The sequence below is a fragment of the Tupaia chinensis genome, unplaced genomic scaffold (assembly GCF_000334495.1).
Source record: "Tupaia chinensis unplaced genomic scaffold, TupChi_1.0 Scaffold144016_1, whole genome shotgun sequence".
Classification (NCBI taxonomy): Eukaryota; Metazoa; Chordata; class Mammalia; order Scandentia; family Tupaiidae; genus Tupaia; species Tupaia belangeri.
Window position 1 is genome coordinate 1,216,787 of NW_006203868.1, and position 20,811 is coordinate 1,237,597.

The following is a 20,811-nucleotide window of genomic DNA, read 5'->3' on the forward strand; positions in this document are numbered from 1 at the left end:
TAAAGACCTGCCCAGGCCAGTCTCTGTGGCCACAGAAGTGGAAATGATGTAGTCCCTGTCTTGAAGAAGCTCTCCATTCTACTTTAAAGATAGAGAGTTACATTCAAGATCTTGATAAGATCTGAAAAGTGCTAACATAGACGTTATGCGGTAAGTGCAATGGAAAATAGTGGAAGATTGGTGCCTCCCTTGGGGATCAAGGAAAACCTCCTAGAGGAGATGACATTCAAATCTGAGAAGGGAGGCATTCCACGCAGAGGATATAGCACCAAGGGGCATGAAATCGCATGGCAAGTAAAACATTGCTTCGCACGATCAGCAGCTGCTCTGCTCTGTGCAGACTAATACTAATACTGCTGGAAATTGACCATCTGGAGAACCGTCACAGCTGCTCTTTAAGGACCACTCTGTCAATGGACAAAAGGAAAACATGAGAAACAGCAAAGCTGGCTAAGATGATCAAAGAGTTTAAAAGTAAGACACTGTTGCCCAACACCCATGTGAAAGTTAGCCCGATTAATAACGAGTTGTTAGTCTTTCATTCATTATGGTATAAACTGAAAAATATCACTGGCTTATTCTCCTGTGCAACAGAAGTTAGTTTTTTCCCTAATGGTCACTGAGGTCTCATTTGTGCATTTATTCAATAAGCTTGAATACAGTTCTATCACATCACTTCCTTTGAGGTCAATGACAAACCAAAGCAGCAACTAGAGTTCCAGCAGGTGGGAAGGACTTATGCTTGGAGCTATGAAGCATTTGCTAGTATTTATTGACAGTTGGGTTGGTCCAAAACTCCTCTTTCCAGACTGGCATGCATACTTAGTAATTAAAGTGGACTTTTATATGGCTTAAAATATTTTAATGTGAATGCGCCCTGAGGGTTCTCAGTAAAGAGTTTGGTTTAATAAATTTAACAACTAATTAAGACACCTTCAATTTCAACCTCCATTAGGTTAATTTTTTAATGAGTTTCAGAATGTCTCGCAGGACATTTCTTCCCTAGATGTGGTGAGAAACACACAGGCATGCACACGCACCAGCTGTGGATTTTAATCTTTGACTTGCCGAGTACTAGCTGCGTAAGCCTGAGAAAGCCACCGACCTTCTCTGGGCTGCTTTTCTTTGTAAAGGAAAAAGTTTGGACAGAGTTTTCAAAGATCCTTCTAATTTTTACCTTTTATTCATGCAAAGGTCAAATGGCTATTATTAGTGCTTCCCTGTAAGGGAGGCAGAGGTTTCGAAACTATACAAAATACACATACAAATGTCGGTAGGTAAGTGTGTGTGTGTTTAAATACATTTCAAACAATCTGGTGGTTTTGTGCAAGTAGTAGAATTAGAATTGGGTTTGTTATCAGTGTGTAGGAAGGTTCCGGGAAAGGTTTTATTAACTGACTAACATAGAAAATTTGCAAACAGGGTCAGCCAGTTAAGTGGTTAAGCCAACTGGATCCCACGTGGCCCACTGCCTGTTTGAGTCCAGAACCTGACGGCCTGAAAAACATACCAGGCACCTGTGCATGAACACCCAAAATTCCAAGAGAAGAATGGAGGAGAAGGGATCGTAATGTGGCCATTCCCCCTAAGGGGTAATTTTTCACTTTCTCTCTCTCTCTGATGAGGGCACGGGTCCCATAGCAAAACTTTAATTTTTTGTTTTTGGTCAGACAAGTGGAGTTGCCAAGCAGTGTTTATCTTCCCCTGTACTCCTGAAGGCTTGGATTGTTTTCCCTTCAGGGGCCACAATTCAGATGACCCATCAGCAATATCTGGAGAATAGGTCTCACCAGTCAGTCTCCCTCCAGTTGGGCTCTTAGGGGTGAGTAAACCACCAGCTCATCCAGTCCCTTACTTCATCACCAATCAGGCTAATCCCATTGTGAGATTTTTCTTTTTTCTTTTTTTTTTTTTTTTTTGTGAGAAATTTACCTTGGCAGGAAGGAGGAGAGAATTGCAGAGAAAAGAGGACAATTAAAATATTAACTGCTTGAGGTCAGCAGATGGCATAATGGTTATGTTGCTGGACTCCCACATAGATGACCGCGGTTTGAGTCTCAGATCCAGTGGTTTAAAACTCACGCTAGGCATATGTGTGTGCGTACCCAAAGTCCCAAGAGGAGAATGGAGGAGAAAGGATTGCGGTGTGATCAGCCCCCTGGGGGTTGACTTCTCGCTTTCTGTTTCTTTGTCTTTCTCTCTAACTCTCTGGTGAACAGACATGTGCTATAGCTAAAATCTCTCTTGGGACCAGCAGGTGGCTTGGTGGTTGGAGTGCTGGGCTCCCACATGGCTGACCGTACTTTGAGTCCCAGACTTGGTGGCTTTTTCTCTCTCTCTCTCTCTGCTCTCTCTCTCTTTCTACCCTCTACTGAGTACACATGCCCTATAGCAAATTAAATTAATAATAATAAATTAAATTAAATAAATATTTAAAATTTTTTTTTCTTAAAGTTTAACTGCATCATTTGCTATAACTGAATGGTTCTCCTCTCCAGGCAGACTCAGGGAATATAATTCTCTACTTTTTTCCTCTTCCACACTAAGACCAAAAAAACAAAAACACAAGAAAGGGGATCGACAGCTGGTGTAACGATTACTGGACTCCCACGTAGTTGACTGCAGTTGGAGTCCATGCGCATGCTTGTGCATGTCCCGAATCCTGAGAGAAGAATGGAGGAGAAGGGATTGTGGCATGGCCAACCCCATAGGGGGTGATTTTTCGCTTTCTGTCTCTCTGTCTCTGTCTCTCTGGCGAGCGCATGCACCCTCTTACAAAAAATCTCTCTTTAAAAAAAGTAAATAAAAGTAAATAAATAAGTAAATAAAATACCAGTCAAAACAAGCACTTGTGGGACCAGTAGTTAGCATAATGGCTATGTTGCTGGAATCCCATGTAGCCAACCGCGGTTCGAGTCCTGGACCTGGTGGCTTAAACTCACGCCAGGTGCGTGTGCATGCTTGCCCAAGATCCCAAGAAGAGAATGGAGAAGAAGGGGTTGCGGTGTGGCCTCCCCCCTGGGGGGGCGGGGGTTTCTCACCTTCTTTCTCTCTATCTCGCTCTGTCTTTCTGGTGAGTGCACACGCCCTATAGCAAAAACCTCTCAAAAATAAATAAATAAATAAATAAAAATGAGCACTTGTGTTCACTTTGAGCAGTAGTGCAGGGGAGCATGATATAGGAAAAACTGGGTCTGAACCGTCTCATTCAGCAGAGCAAATGTGGATGATCCAAACCCATCACCAATCTTCCTTTCTGTCTCTGTGACCCTCCTTTCTCCTTCTGCACATTGAACTCATCTTTGGGAATGAGAAGTTGACCTAATTTCCAATTTCTGAAGAAATTTTTAAAAATTTTCTTTAAAGTCTCTTTGGATTCCCAGAATTTTAGACACACCCATATTCAGATGTTATAATAAAAACACATTCCAAAGTAAGATGAAAATGCACCCTCTGCTCCAAATCTGAGGGACTATTTGGGAAAGTTCCCACTGTGTCAAAAGGACTTAAAAGCATGACTGTTCGCATTTTCAGTATTCATAAAGCCCCCAGTAACAACTCGGGGGTCATAGCTACAGTAGTTAAAGCCACTAACTGGTTAGAGTCAAGACCCTGAAGTCACAGTTATTAGATGAAATTCGCTGGTCTTTTACAATGCTCAGGAACAAGGGGACACATATGCTACAAGAAACTGAGCAGCACACAGGGTGAGAACTGATTCCACTGTATCTGTAATGCAAATGACAGTGACGATGGAGAGTTGGGACTCGGAAACTGCGAAAGCCTGTATCTTAAAAAAAAAAAATCTCTAAACGATAACTCTGCATATGAATAATTATAGCATTTATTTATTTGTTTAAAATAGAGACAGGATCTCTGTATGTTGCCCAGGCTGGCCTTGAATTCTCAATCCTCCTGCTTCAGCCTCCTGACTAGCTGGGGCTACTTACGAATACCACCACGCCTAGCAAGCAGTTGAGGCTTCATGTGATCATTTGCTGCTTTTATGAGTGTTCCTATCAGACCACTTGATGTGTGCCTCTGCAGTCTAACAAGATGCCCCTGTCCTATACTCTGAAAAGATGGAGGCAATAACCTAATATCCAGCATGGCTTCCAAGTCCTATTTTTCAGACTGAAAACCCCTCCTACTGATCTCATAGCTCTGTTTTTCCCAAATGCCCTGCTTTAGGATAGAAGTTGAAAATCCTAGGTCTTAGGCATTCCAAAACACACAAAACTCAATAGGTGACCTAATTTTTAAAGTTGAATCAAAAATAGGAGACTTCCTACCACTCTAAAGTATCCTTTCTGTCTCACTGTTTGCTAACACTCCCTCTTCTGAACGTTCCTTCTCTTTGCCTCTTTGTTTTCCCTGCTTATAACTTGCCAACTGGCACTCAGTGATCCTACTGGACATTAGTTTAAACAAACACTAGGCTTGGGGACCAGCAGATGGCATGGTAGTTAAGGTGCTGGACACTCCCACATAGCTGACCATGGTTTGAGTCCCAGACCTGGTGGCTTGCTTTCTCACTTGCCCTCTCTCTCTTTCTGTGTCTCTCTCACTGGTCAAATTACAATAAATGAATGAATAAATAAAATTAAATAAATAATCCTTTTAAAAAATACTGGGCCTAAGAAGACAGCCAATCCCTGCCTGTCCCAAACCCAGAGGCAGGAGAAATCTTGCTTGCATTTTGCTAGACTTGACTGATACACAGGTGCAGCTCACTTACTATGTACAGCATACTGAAGCCAACAAGCATGCAGGTATGATCCATCCAGGATTCACATTTTTGCTTTATTACCTAACAGAGGAGCTCCTGATCATTCTTCAGCATATTAGGGCAACAATGTTGACTCCCACACAGCAGCCCATCAAACAAACCATTGTCCTTATATGGCAGTGATGAGAATGTAGAAACCATGGTAAGCATCCCTAAACGACTTAGCCTTTTTCTTCCTTCTTTTTGTTTGTAAACGTAGTCATGGCAATAAACACGGACTAGCTGGTTGAAAAGGTTAAAAGCAACTTTAGAAATCCTCCTGACCCAGCGGCTTCCAAACATGGTTCATGCACATCTGGAACACTTGTGGAGCTTATGAAAAAGTTGAAATCCTAGACATTGAATAAATAATTTCTAAGTCACAGTTACTAGGATCAGGGTTCTGGAACTCTACTTCACGTAAATATCAATAGTTCACAGTCAGCCAGGTTTCAGAACTTGGTAGACAGGTCAGCATTTACCTGCTTATACTGTTCTTTGGGCGAGGAGACAACTACAGAGAATGAGTACAAAGGCTTCCTAGACAGGGGTCAGGACTCAAACAAAGGTAGAGAAGCTGAGATCCTTAAAAGTAAACTAGCGATGTCTTTGACTAGGCTTTCCAGGTGACCTCGTCAGGTGCTGCCATAGGAGACAGTCACACTGTGAAGAGCCTGGGCTTGGAACCAGTGGAGATTACACAGCAAGCCGAAACAGTGCCACAGCTGTCACTATTCAGTCATCTTTGCTCCAAGAGAACAGAGCTGAGTGGAAGGGGCAGACACTTGGCACTTTTCAGTGGCCCATCCTGTCAGAGAGCCTCTGATTGCCCAGGCCAGGTTAGTTGTCCTTCCTCTCTGTTCCCCCAGTTTCCCAGTCATTGCCCCATTGGACAGCACTTGTCACAGTGTATGAAAACAATAGCTGCCTATTTACTTGTCTTTTTTCCACAGTAAATTCCATTAAGATATCTGTTATCTTCATATTGTCTCTATCTTAACAATAAGCACTCAGCTAGTATTTGCTGAATGAACAAGTTGTGCAGCTTAATTAGTATCAACGTGGTTAGAACTTTCTCTGCAGGATTCCAAATACAATTACTTTAAAAAGCAATCTTGGAATTAGCAGGTGGCATGGTGGTTAAGGTGCTGGACACTCCCACATGGCCAACTATGATTCAAGTCCCGAACCTGGTGGCTTGTTTTCTCGCCTCTTTGTGTCTTTCTCTGGTCAAGTTAAAATATATGAATGAATAAAGAAAGTTCATTCATTCTTTAAAAAAAAAAAAGAAAAGAAAAGGCAATCTATGGGGGCCAGTAGATGCCATACAGGGTAAGGCACTGGAATCCCATGTGATCAACAGTGGTTCAAGTCCCAGACCTGGGGGCTTGAAACTCAAGCTGGGTGTTTGTGCATGTGTGCCCAAAATCCAAAGAGGAGACAAGGAGAAGGGATTGTGGTGTGGCCATTCCCTCCCTGCCCCCACTGGGGAGTAATTTTTTTGCTTTCCGTCTCTCTGTCAAAAATCTCTCAAAAAATGAGACCAGCAGTTAGTGCAATGGCTGTGTTGCTGGACTCCCACGTAGTCGACCGTGGTTCATGTCCCCGCCCCCGTGGCTTAAAACTCACACTGGGCACATGTGCGTGTGTGCCCAAGATCCTGAGAGGAGAATGGAGGAGAAGGGATTCCGGCGTGGCCATCCCTCCTGGGGGGTGATTTCTCGCTTTCTGTCTTTCTGTCTCTCTCTGTCTTTCCAGTGAGCGCAGGTGCCCTATAGCAAAAATCTCTCAAAAAAAAAAAAAAAAAAAAAAAAAGAGAGAGAGAGAGAAAGGAAGAAAGAAAGAGAAAGAAAAAAAGAAAAGCAATCCATGTATTTTACAACTTAAAACATTGACCCACCTGAGAACAAGAGATAACATTCACAGTGATTAGCCAAACCACTGAATCCAGCTGGTCTGTTTTGGTAAATGAAGCCTTATTGAACACAGTCATGCCCACTCATTTGCAGTGTCTTTCGCAGCTACTTTCACCATATGATGGCGAGTGGAGTCCTTGCAATGACTTAACTGCGTGACATCGCCTCTCTAAATCTCAACTTTTTCATCTGGATAGTGAAAATTATAATGGAATCTTATTTTACAGGGTCCTTGTTTGGAATAGATGGGATAATCCCAGTAAACCTGCACAAGTATGTATTCAGTAAATATTAGCTGTTTTGTTTTTGTTTTTGTTTTCCAGAAAGAGAAGGAGAGAAGAAAGTCACTGGGGCACAGTGACACTGTAATCCCTTCTCCTCCATCTCTTCCTGCATCACACATGCACACATAGCTGGAGTGTTTCCCAAGCCCCTGTGTGTGGGACTCAAATCATGCAGTTAGCCACGTGGGAACCAGCTACCTGAACCACCAGGTCATGGAGCCAGTCCTAGCTGTTTTATAACTTTTAGAAAAACTTGCCTGTATTCTTTCTGTCCTTTTCATGCTACTCTTTATTTATTTTTAAAATTTTAAATCCAAATAAAGCCAGAGTATTCCCTAGCCTTAATGTAGGCTTTGGCAATGGAAAGAACTCTGAGTTCAATCAACTTTCTGATGATCAAACCACTCAGCTCCTCAGAACAAAGACTAACGACTTTTTAAATTCTCTAAAAAACCCAAGGCAAGATCTTTTGGATGTTTAATAAGAATACTTCAATATGAGATGTTGTTTTGCACAAACTTCAGTCACGATAAGCAGTAGGGCTTGACTTCACATACATTTATCTTTTAATTTGGTATCTATCTCCTATATTATTCCTTTGCCTCTGAAATCAAACACTTGCAGCAGCTCTAGTATATTTCTTTTAGATATGCAGGGGACAGGGCACTAAAAATATCAAATGGTTTTCTGTAGCTAAAAAGGTCTGAATGATAAATAAGATGTCAAGCCAATAACCTTCAAGAGTTGCAACCCTCGTTGCTAAAATGCCTACTGATCACTCTTGTTATAATAAATTGCTTAAGCTCTTTAATCAGAAACATGTCCCGCAGAGTAGATTGCAGCTCTCATGCAAAAGATGACAGCTTTCTGATTCATCCTACATTTTACTTATTAGTTTTTCTTTCTGATCAGGGAACTTAAATGGAATTTCAGTTTTTCCATTAGTATTTAAGATTTTCAGAGTCTTGGCATTGACCAAGACTCTACTTTATGGAACTTTACAGCCAGTAAGCAACTTCTACCTTGACTCCCTTAAGTCCTCATTCCCCGTTGAGGAGTGACATACTTGGGCACAGTATCTAACTACTCATAGCAACAGGAATTTACACTATGCTCTAGAAGGTGGACTGCAGTCTGGATTTGTATATTTGGGATACTTACATGTTAGATTAGAACTTATCTAGTTTTAAAATACCTCTTCTAGAGGACTGACCCTATAGTGCAGTGGTTGGATGCTCTGCATTGAGAGCCAGATCCCACATGGCCAACCATCCGATCTTGGCCCTGGGAGTTTGAAAAACACACAGGCATATTTATTCGCATGTCCCCCAAATCCTGATGGGTAGGAGAAATGGAGAAATTGCATCGTGACATTGACTGCACCCCATCAGAAGGTTCTCTCTCTCTCCCACCCTCTTTCTGGCAAGTGTGTACAAGCTCTGACAATTAAAAAAATGATATTTCTCCTGGGATTTTACTCTCAGCTCCAAGAGATATGCTTACTCTATGCTGTTGTTAGGTAAGGTATTCCAAGAAGCAGTCTCCAAGAAAGAAGATTTAATGAGGACAAGGCCTACGAAGGATATAAGATCAAGAGTCAGGGAGTAGGCAGAAAGAACCTTCAGAAGGATGCATGTCTGACTAATATGAGAGAGGAGAACTGGAGAGAAAGAATCTCAGACTGTGCTGCACCTCTGTGATATCTCAGCTAGGCCAGTGGAGAGCTCCAGGACTTGAATCATCCCTAAGAAGACCCTCATGCTAGGCACGAATGACCTACCCCCATCCCTGACCCTTAATACTTTATTTTCCACATTCTGGAGTGCATGTATATAATAAAAGTCTACAGCTTTCTAACCATGTCTTGTTTGTTGTTGTTGTTGTTTTGCCTGACCAGTGTGATATTACCAGTGTAATTTTGTGTTGAAGTACGTTCAAATGGTCTTACTCTACTTTTCAGAATATGTTATGACAAAAGATAGTAAACCTAGCCCTGGAGCCCAACCATAATATCATTCTCCCTTCCAACTTCCATGTATGTTGAGCTCACCTATACAACTGGGGACCAGAACAATGACTGCTATTTGGATCCATGATCCCAGTGGACCCCTGTATCCTGGGCTCCAACCAGGACTCTAATTATAAGCTCATGCTCACCTACCTACTCTGTTTATTATATGTCTTCCCAACTAGAATGTAAGCTCTTTGAGAACCACAACTTTTCTAGTTCTTGTTTTCTGTATCTCTAGAGCCTTTCTTTCTTCTTTTTCTTCTTCTTCTTTTTTTTTTTTTTTACATTTATGTGTTTACTTTATAAGAAGGAGGGAGACACATGTGTGTGCAAGAGCATGTACACACATACATACACAGTAAGAAAGAGAAAGGTACTTCTGACAAGTTCTCACGATACTGTGACCCTCCCCTCAGCCTTCTAGCTGGCTAGGATCATGGGCATGCTCACAGGCATAACTCATGTGTTCCAGTCAACCCAGGACCTGAACTCAGGCCTCCTACATGGTTCTGGGATAGTGCAGAAGTGCCCTACTGCCTGTACTACTGTCCTAGAATCTTCAATAGTGTTGGCACACAGTAGGTGTTCCACAATTGAATAAATCTACTGCATGATAATATTAATATGCATAACTATAATTATAAGTAAGATTATATTCTTGTTCTGTAAACTATCTTTTTCCCACCATCATTGTTATTATTTAAAGTGTGGTAATAATATTTTTCTCCCTCTGTTCTTGGCCACAAGCAGTTTGTCATTTCAGAGCAGACAAAGGGTTGGTCCAGTTCTGACAACGTGACTGTCTACGGGTGAACTTGGCAGTGGTCTGACTTACTGAGAGACTGTGAATATATCCTAACCACTTATGTTCCTTTAGCATCCTGTTGTCATTTCAATGAGGTACTTACATTGCATTTTAATTGCCATTTTAATTTGTCTATTACTTCCCCTAGATTAGATTCCTTAAAGGAAGGAACTTTGCCCTTTCATCATATATAACCAGGACCCAGCACAATGCCTGACAAAGAATGGGAAATGAATAAGTTAATTAAATGAATGTTCATGAATAAATGAATTAAGTCACCCTGCCAGAACTAAGCAGCAAATAAAACATTTTAATTTAGATAAAAACAGATTTCTCCTGAGCTTTCCTCTGAAATGACACCCCATAAATGCACCAGAGCAAATGATTCAGTTGTCTGATGAGGTTTGGGCTAAAACTGGACTCAACTCTGGGAGTTTTGAAAAGGAACTTCTTGTGGACTTTCACCCCGGGGCATTCATTGCTCTGTGGGACATGTGATGAAATTTCTGTTTCTTTAGAAATAAACATTACCTCAAAATAGAAAGAAAAAAAAAGATGATATTCTTTTTTAAATTTAGAAGTCACTGCACCATGAAAAAATATAATTTTTAATGTGCTGTGTGTGTGCATTGGTATGTATATTATATGTATAAATATGTATGTACAAATATTTACATACACATACATGTCAATAATCATTAAGAAAGTCTTGTTTGGCTTAGGAGGAATATATGAAAAGACAAATAGGTATTAATGGCTCAGGAGTTTGTCTATATGTATACTATAGATGATAGTAATTTGGTAGTTTAAGTAGATCTATATCCTTTTTTTTTTTTTTTTGAGAAGTTTTTGCTATAGGGCATGTGTGCTCACCAGAGAGACAGAAAGTGAGAAATCACCCCCCCAGGAGGATGGCCACACTGCAACTCGTTCTCCCCCAGTTTCCTCTCTGGATTTTGGGTATGCTCACACATCACCCAGCATGAATTTCAAGCTGCTGGGTCCAGGACTCGAACTATGATTGACTACATGGGATTCTAGTGGCGTAACCACTACACCATCTGCTGGCCCTGACCTATTTCCTTTTTAACCATCAGAGGTCACATATGCTTGCCAGAGAAAGAGAGAAAGGAAGAGAAAGAACCCCCTAATGGTGCATGGTCACACCACAATTCCTTCTCCTTCATTTCTCTATCCTGTTGGGATTTGAAGCATGTGTACACACAGGCCCGGCATATTTCTCAAACTGCTGGGGCCAGACTTGAACCACAGTCAGCCATTTGCAACCTGGCTACCTTAACCACTAAGCTAAAGTGGTTAAGCTCTTGTATAAGTCTATTTTAATTAAATATACCAGTGTACTCATTCAGCAAACATTCGATAAATGTTTATTGTATTTGTTGACTACCTATTATGTCCCAGGGACTATTCTAGGCACTTGGAAAATATTAATGAGAAAGAGAGAGAGAAATATCCACACATGCAAAATCATGCAATGAACAATAGGATCATGTAGTATGTTAGAAGACGGTAAGTACTATGAAAAAAATATTGACCAAGATGAAGTGGTTCATTAGTGCCATTGCGTGTGAGAGAGGGATCATGACAAGACTTGGAGAGATTTTCTCAGGCAGAGGAGTGGTAGACATGGGAAAAGGTGAAAATTTGCAGAATTAAATGAGATGATCAGAGTAATCTCTCTTAAGAAGGTAAGATTTGAACAAAAACTAAAAGAAGGGGAAGGAAGTAGTGATTTGGATATTTCTGAAACCAGCATGTCATATATTATCTGTGATCTTACCATGTAATACAAATATTTCAATTAAACTAAGAATTTCAATGGTTACATTCAAAATGAATATTTGATTCGAGGCAGACAAAATTAAATTTTAAAATCAACATATTAAACAGAACAATAACTAATGATGTTTATTAATTTTTTCTGTTTATCAGAAGAAGCTTATATTTAGCTAAAGCTTACAGAGTCAAAAATAATTAAGAAAGCTAGAAAAAGAACAGAGTAACAGAACAAATTTTTATTCATTTATTCTTTGGTAGAGGTTTTTGCCTTAGGGCATATGAGCTTGCTGGAAAGAGAGAGAGAGAGACAAAGATAGTGAGAGGGAAAGTGAGAAATCACCCCCCAGGGTCAATGGCCATGCTACAATCCCTTCTTCTCCATTCTCCTCCTGGGATCTTGGACACACACACACACACACACACACACACACACACACGAGCCCGTCATGTTTCAAGTCACTGGGAGTCCAACAACATAACCACTATTCCATCTGCTGGCCCCCAGAACAAGTATTCTTTAATCTTTTCTTAAAGAATTATTGATTTTAATTAATTAATTAATTTTTAATTTGACCAGAGAGAGAGAGAGAGTGAGAGAGAGAGGGAAAATGAGAAAGCAAGTCGCCAGGTTCAGAACTCAAACCATAGTCAGTCATGTGAGAGTTCAGCGCCTTATTAACCAAACCACCATGCCACCTGCTGACCCCTCTCACTAGTCAAATTAAAAATAAAGTGCTCCCAACAGAACAAATATTAACACTACCAATATGCTAAAGAAATGCAGTCTTTTCATCTAGCAGCTTGAGCACTCAAGGTCACCTGTATAACGAAGACCGAGGTAGTCCAAAAGAATCCAGTAATAAACAATTCATTATTTGGAGGTTGGCTATTGGACACACCTAGTGTTGATTCTTCTTTATGAGTTATTTTATATAATGATTTCAAATAATGCTTGTTTTACAGATGAGAAGGGAGAATGCTGAGTCTTAGAGAGTTTGTGTAATTGACCCAAGGTCACTGAGTTAACACATGGCAAGGTCAAGGCATGATCCCAGATTTGGTTGGCATCAGAACCCACTATCTCACTTTCTATTCAGTGCTACCTCCCCATGACATTTTACTGTTACATTCTCTAATGGGAGACAAAATGTAGGTGAGTTAAATCTTCCTGAGAGATGACGGATATAAATAGGATTTAACAGCTACATTGCAGGGGCCAGCGGATGGTGTAGTGGTTACATCATTGGACTCCCACATAGTCAACCATAGTTCTAATTCCAGACCCAGCAGCTTAAAATTCATACCAGACATGTGTGCGAGCATACCCCAAATCCTGCAAAATCTTGAGAAGAGAAAGGATCACCCTGCCAGAACTAAGCAGCAAATAAAACATTTTAATTTAGATAAAAACAGATTTCTCCTGAGCTTTCCTCTGAAATGACACCCCATAAATGCACCAGAGCAAATGATTCAGTTGTCTGATGAGGTTTGGGCTAAAACTGGACTCAACTCTGGGAGTTTTGAAAAGGAACTTCTTGTGGACTTTCACCCCGGGGCATTCATTGCTCTGTGGGACATGTGATGAAATTTCTGTTTCTTTAGAAATAAACATTACCTCAAAATAGAAAGAAAAAAAAAGATGATATTCTTTTTTAAATTTAGAAGTCACTGCACCATGAAAAAATATAATTTTTAATGTGCTGTGTGTGTGCATTGGTATGTATATTATATGTATAAATATGTATGTACAAATATTTACATACACATACATGTCAATAATCATTAAGAAAGTCTTGTTTGGCTTAGGAGGAATATATGAAAAGACAAATAGGTATTAATGGCTCAGGAGTTTGTCTATATGTATACTATAGATGATAGTAATTTGGTAGTTTAAGTAGATCTATATCCTTTTTTTTTTTTTTTTGAGAAGTTTTTGCTATAGGGCATGTGTGCTCACCAGAGAGACAGAAAGTGAGAAATCACCCCCCCAGGAGGATGGCCACACTGCAACTCGTTCTCCCCCAGTTTCCTCTCTGGATTTTGGGTATGCTCACACATCACCCAGCATGAATTTCAAGCTGCTGGGTCCAGGACTCGAACTATGATTGACTACATGGGATTCTAGTGGCGTAACCACTACACCATCTGCTGGCCCTGACCTATTTCCTTTTTAACCATCAGAGGTCACATATGCTTGCCAGAGAAAGAGAGAAAGGAAGAGAAAGAACCCCCTAATGGTGCATGGTCACACCACAATTCCTTCTCCTTCATTTCTCTATCCTGTTGGGATTTGAAGCATGTGTACACACAGGCCCGGCATATTTCTCAAACTGCTGGGGCCAGACTTGAACCACAGTCAGCCATTTGCAACCTGGCTACCTTAACCACTAAGCTAAAGTGGTTAAGCTCTTGTATAAGTCTATTTTAATTAAATATACCAGTGTACTCATTCAGCAAACATTCGATAAATGTTTATTGTATTTGTTGACTACCTATTATGTCCCAGGGACTATTCTAGGCACTTGGAAAATATTAATGAGAAAGAGAGAGAGAAATATCCACACATGCAAAATCATGCAATGAACAATAGGATCATGTAGTATGTTAGAAGACGGTAAGTACTATGAAAAAAATATTGACCAAGATGAAGTGGTTCATTAGTGCCATTGCGTGTGAGAGAGGGATCATGACAAGACTTGGAGAGATTTTCTCAGGCAGAGGAGTGGTAGACATGGGAAAAGGTGAAAATTTGCAGAATTAAATGAGATGATCAGAGTAATCTCTCTTAAGAAGGTAAGATTTGAACAAAAACTAAAAGAAGGGGAAGGAAGTAGTGATTTGGATATTTCTGAAACCAGCATGTCATATATTATCTGTGATCTTACCATGTAATACAAATATTTCAATTAAACTAAGAATTTCAATGGTTACATTCAAAATGAATATTTGATTCGAGGCAGACAAAATTAAATTTTAAAATCAACATATTAAACAGAACAATAACTAATGATGTTTATTAATTTTTTCTGTTTATCAGAAGAAGCTTATATTTAGCTAAAGCTTACAGAGTCAAAAATAATTAAGAAAGCTAGAAAAAGAACAGAGTAACAGAACAAATTTTTATTCATTTATTCTTTGGTAGAGGTTTTTGCCTTAGGGCATATGAGCTTGCTGGAAAGAGAGAGAGAGAGACAAAGATAGTGAGAGGGAAAGTGAGAAATCACCCCCCAGGGTCAATGGCCATGCTACAATCCCTTCTTCTCCATTCTCCTCCTGGGATCTTGGACACACACACACACACACACACACACACACACACACGAGCCCGTCATGTTTCAAGTCACTGGGAGTCCAACAACATAACCACTATTCCATCTGCTGGCCCCCAGAACAAGTATTCTTTAATCTTTTCTTAAAGAATTATTGATTTTAATTAATTAATTAATTTTTAATTTGACCAGAGAGAGAGAGAGAGTGAGAGAGAGAGGGAAAATGAGAAAGCAAGTCGCCAGGTTCAGAACTCAAACCATAGTCAGTCATGTGAGAGTTCAGCGCCTTATTAACCAAACCACCATGCCACCTGCTGACCCCTCTCACTAGTCAAATTAAAAATAAAGTGCTCCCAACAGAACAAATATTAACACTACCAATATGCTAAAGAAATGCAGTCTTTTCATCTAGCAGCTTGAGCACTCAAGGTCACCTGTATAACGAAGACCGAGGTAGTCCAAAAGAATCCAGTAATAAACAATTCATTATTTGGAGGTTGGCTATTGGACACACCTAGTGTTGATTCTTCTTTATGAGTTATTTTATATAATGATTTCAAATAATGCTTGTTTTACAGATGAGAAGGGAGAATGCTGAGTCTTAGAGAGTTTGTGTAATTGACCCAAGGTCACTGAGTTAACACATGGCAAGGTCAAGGCATGATCCCAGATTTGGTTGGCATCAGAACCCACTATCTCACTTTCTATTCAGTGCTACCTCCCCATGACATTTTACTGTTACATTCTCTAATGGGAGACAAAATGTAGGTGAGTTAAATCTTCCTGAGAGATGACGGATATAAATAGGATTTAACAGCTACATTGCAGGGGCCAGCGGATGGTGTAGTGGTTACATCATTGGACTCCCACATAGTCAACCATAGTTCTAATTCCAGACCCAGCAGCTTAAAATTCATACCAGACATGTGTGCGAGCATACCCCAAATCCTGCAAAATCTTGAGAAGAGAAAGGATTGTGGCATGGCCATCCACTCTGGGGGGTAATTTCTCGTTTTCTGTTTCTCTGTCTCTCTGGTGAGCACATGTGCCCTACAGCAAAAATCTCTCCCAAAAATAAATAAATAATAAAATAACATAAAATAACTACACTGCACTTTTGCCTGATTCCAGAACTTGAGATAGGTAGCTGAAAGATATTCATGGTCATAATTCATATTCAAGGCTTGTGACACTGCTACCTTTGGAAACCAAGGGCTGTGTCATAACTGAGAACCCACCAACAAGGGCTTCCAGTCATGAGATTGCTAACACACTTGTTGAGCATCTATGATGCCTTGGGGTACCAAGTCTCTACATTAGCAGCTCACAGTATTTTGAGACCACTTTTAGAAAACCAGAAAGAAAATACCAATAAAGCAGCTGACCTATTTTTAAGCTATGGGAGTAATTTTGACTCAAGATATAGTGTTAGATAAGTCAAAGATAAAATCTAGAGGAAGGCGTGAGGGCGCAATGGTAAGATCCCTAGATTGAGGGCAGAAGATTTGAGTTCTTGTCCTGGCTCTACCATTAGCTCATTTGACCTTGGACAAGTCACTTCACCTCTATGAGCCTTGCTTTCTTCATATGTATGAGCCCCAAGGTTGTAAAACTTAAAGAATGTCAATGGGTGTGCTTCTCTGAGGTGCTAACCATTAGTTGTCACAAATAATTGATGTGTATGTGTCTCTGGAACCTGAGGGCAACCAGAAATTTAGTTTAGGAAGCTTAGGGTATGAAACTCCAGCCTTGGGGAGGTGATGAATGCTACAAGGTAAGTTACCAGGAATTTAGTAAGGCTAGGCTAACAGGTGCTTCACTTGAGGAGTCGTCTTTAGAAGCAGAGTTATGGGAATGAGTTGATTATTCCAACCTCTCTCAGTGCACCACAGCCTAAGCCACAGCACAATGCAGGTAAAAAGAAGCAAAGGCTGGAACTCTAAGGAGCTCAGCTCATGAAGTGGGAAGAAGAGAAGCGTGAAAGGGGAGAAAAGAAATAGGCAAGGAGATAGTGTTAGTGCTTAGAGTCTCGTGAGCACAATATTCAAAAAAAGGTAGTCCCTCTCTGTCAGGAAGAGAGGCTTGGAGTCCCATTCATAGTTCTAATAACTCCTCTAAATAGTTTAGAGGTGAGAGCATATTGACTTTGTTGAGAGCAGTTTCTGAAGTAGTGTGGGCTTGAGAAGTTTACAGTCTTTGCGTTGCCAGGAATAAGTGCAAAAATGAGCATGCCGCAGAAGGAGCAGAGTGACAGCGACTGTGTGTTCACTCAGTGCCTGGCTTTTGAGCCTAGCTGACCTGCTGCCCTAATCAGACAGATCAGTCCCTTTACCTGTTATTCCCTACTTCCCTGTTAGCATTTACCTTACAAGGGCCAGCTTTCTGCTCATTCCAACTGCCTAGCCTCTGAGTGAGTTTCAGTTTCTTTTCATCAAAAGCAGCTTGACCAGAAAGACCACCACTGTGTGTGTGTCCTGCAGGCTCATGAAACAGGCCAGAAACAAGAGCAGTGTTTCTTCGTGGTCTCTCTGTACCCACATGCCTGGTTCTGTGCCAGGTCTGTAACAGCTGCTAGAGTGGAGAGGCACCAGACCGTCATGGAATTTCACTTTGCTTTCCATGAACCAAGAGTCATCTCAACTTCTGGGTTTTGGTCTATCTGGTGAAATGGTCCCTAGCCTTGTAGAACTCACTAAAGTAACCATCCATCCTCACTCCTGAAACAGGATTAAGACACTCGGCAGAAGGTCTAAGGAAAAAGCTACTGGAAGTTGGGGAGCAGGAGCAATAGTACAGAAAGATCTCAAATGTTGGAAAACACAACTTGGCAGCTTCTAACAAATCTATGGTATGGAGGGGAGTAAGAACACCCTATGGAGGGACGATCAGAGCATTCTAGGCAACAGCTGATGGTTTGTTTCTGGGAGTTTCTTCAGCTCTGAATGTCTGCCCCTATTTTCTACCTTCTTTCTTAGGGTATTCTGGGTTTGCTGAAAAGGGGTGGTCTGAGTCTGGGCTGCCCATATTCTAGTACCAGACCTTACCTTCTCAGGAGAAAACTGAAATTGGAGGGGTTAAAATATTCTATCCTCACAGCTTCTGGGACAGGGCCAGAGCCAGGGAGGAGGCAGAGCCCTCAGGAATGCCAGGTCATGCCTTCCAAGGCATAGATACAGCTCACAGGGACAGGCCAGCAATACTGAGGGAGGAGGGGGAAGCCAAATGGGGAACAGGGATACTTATCATATGGTGGGTCAGAAGCTCTTGCCAAAACCAGAGACAGTGCTTATACAAATGCGAGGCAGGAAGGGCCTTATAGAAGTAGGGCAGGAAAGGCATGTCTGGGAGTGGAATAAGGTTTATTAAGATGAAACTGGCAAACTGCCCCAGCTCCACTATGCACATTTCACACACTCCCTTAATATCCTGAAGCAAGGTCTTGAAGTGTCAGTTTCTCAATGGGCTTGAAGCCCATGACCAGTGCATGGTAGGAACAGAAAAGATATTTTGAGTCAAAGTGAGATGGAGTCACCAGAATCAGGAGCAAAACTGAGGTAGAAGTTGAAACCCACAAGAGAAGGTGGCAATAAGAGACCAAGGCCCAGCAAAGGCATAAAAAGCACAGCCCATCTCACAGAGGTCAAGGTCAAAGGGACAACTCACACAGCACAGCAGCACAGGAGAATGGCTCAGGGGCCGCTGGTGAAGACCAGGTGTAGGCTGAGGTGGAGGATTGTGAGGTGTAAAGCTAAGTCTTGAGGAAGTCTATCCAACGGAAGGTAGAGAAATACAAGAGTTGGCCCAGCCCCAGGAAATGGGATACACAAAGGTGATATCAGGAAAAATAACACTACTGGGTTGTCAGAAAAGCCATAATGTATTTTTTTCTATGTAAAAATGAATCATGACTTTTCCAACAACCCAAAAGCTTGAGGATAGAGTATAGCATCAGGGTCCTCTGGGTAAACTGGAAGGAGCTATGTGTGAGCATCCTGGAGTGTCAGGGAGAACTCTTGCTCAAGACACTTAGGTTTCAGCCGTGAGCCAAACACCATTTTTAAACTTCCATTAGCTAGTAGGACAAGGACTATTGATTTCTTCCAAACCAGAGTCCTCTTAGTCTAGGGATGGAAGGTTCAGGCATAGGATGGCTGGAAACCAGGTATGAACGGTGACAATGAGATGAAAATCAGCATAGAAGCTAAAACAGGACTCAGAGAGGAGCTAGCAAGAACTCCTGGGGTTCAGTGCAACCTAGGCTAAATCATGAGGAAAGGAAATCAAGGGCCGTATTGGGCTGCTCTTGGTAAGATACCCACATTTGGTTGAATCAGTTGAGGTCAGGTTGTAGGAGACTTTGACCAACTTTGCTCGGAAGGGGCTACCATCATTCCAGGAACTGAAAGTGTGAGATATTCTTCCCCAATGCAGAGTCTATCCAATTGGAGGCAGAGACTCAGCCAGAGGTTAGAATACGGCAGGGATCTACGTTTAGAGAAATGAAAGCTGGTCAGAATCCTAGCCCAGATGAGAAACAGGAAGCAGTCAGGCAGATAGAGTCCATATGACAGAATAGACAATGACATACTACAAACTCAATGTCCACCGCTCACCCCGGGAATAACAGATCTCCGGCTTAGATGGAATGGCAAATGGTAGTAGACTGGTAGATGGACTTCCTAACGCAAGCAAGTCTTAGTCAGGATTAGTCAGAACCCAGCCATATTGAATCAACATGCTGCTACCTCTAACCTGGTCGAGAAATTCCACAAATACTTTGCATTATATAGGGAAGAAACTTTTCTTTGAAGAGTTTATTCTTTAATGGGTCAGAATATATTTCCTAAACTTTCGACTTTGGGGACTCTGACTATAAACATCCAACACAGATTTCATTTTAACTTGAAAGGGCACTATGGTACTTGTTTCTCTTTTACATGCATATTGGTTTTCTGTGACTGCTTTAACAAATTACCACAAACTTGGATGGCTTAAAGCAACCAAAAGCAAGTCTCACAGTTCTAGAGGTTAGAAGTCCAAAATTGAGGTGTAAGAACACAGCCTTCTCCAAAGTCCCTAGAGAAGAATCCTTCTTGGCATCTTCCTAAGCTGTGGATGGTTGTTGTCAGTCTTCGATGTTCCTTGGTTTATAGCGGCATCACTCCACTTTCTACTAGTCTTTATATACCAGAGTCTTCCCTTTGTGACTCTGTTTTACTCTTCTTAGAAGGATACCAGTCATTGGATGAAGGACCAGGCTAATCCATTATGACCTCATTTTAATAGCAGTACTTGCCCCCCCCTTATCTGTAATTTCACTTTCTGTAGTTTCAATTATGGTGGTCAACTTGTAGTCTGAAATATTAAATGGAAAATTCCAGAAATAAGCAAGTCATAACTTTTAAACTGTGCATTGTTCTGAGCAGTGTGATGAAATCTCATGCTGTCTTGCTCTGCCCCACATGGGCCATGAGTCATCCCTCTGCCCTGCGTATCCACACTATATATACTACCTGCCCATGAGTTGATTAGGAGTTATCTCTGTAATCAGATTGTCACAATATTACAGTACTTGGGTTCAAATAATCCTTATTTTACTTAATAATGACAACAAAGTACAAGAGTAGTGACGCTAGCAATTCAGATATGCCAAAGAGCCAGCAATGACTTTTTTTAGGGCCTACCCCCAGAGTCTGGTTTTTAAGGGAGACAGAGCTCACATGGTCGACCACACAGTTCAAATCCCACTCCTGGTGGCTTGAAAAACATGCTGGATGCATGCACATGTGTGCACAAAATCCTGATGGGATGGAGAAATGGAGAAAGGATTGCATCATGACCATGCCATATTGTGGGGAGGGGAGCACTTCCTCCCTCTCTGTCTCTTTCCTTTTCTCTCTGTCTGTCTGTGGAGTGCACTTGACCTCTGGGAATTTTTTTTTTAAAACTGAAAATTCT

The 20,811-nt window shown here is 41.2% G+C and overlaps 1 long non-coding RNA gene across 1 annotated transcript in view; it reads right to left on the minus strand.

The window, feature by feature from the left end:
* The window catches only part of LOC102490609 (uncharacterized), a 37,512-nt gene extending 17,310 nt beyond the window's left edge, over nt 1-20,202 (minus strand). The window contains exon 1 of the long non-coding RNA XR_337042.3: nt 19,871-20,202. This is a non-coding gene — a long non-coding RNA (uncharacterized LOC102490609). The remainder of the gene's footprint in view (nt 1-19,870) is intronic.
* Between the last annotated feature and the right edge of the window lie 609 nt (nt 20,203-20,811).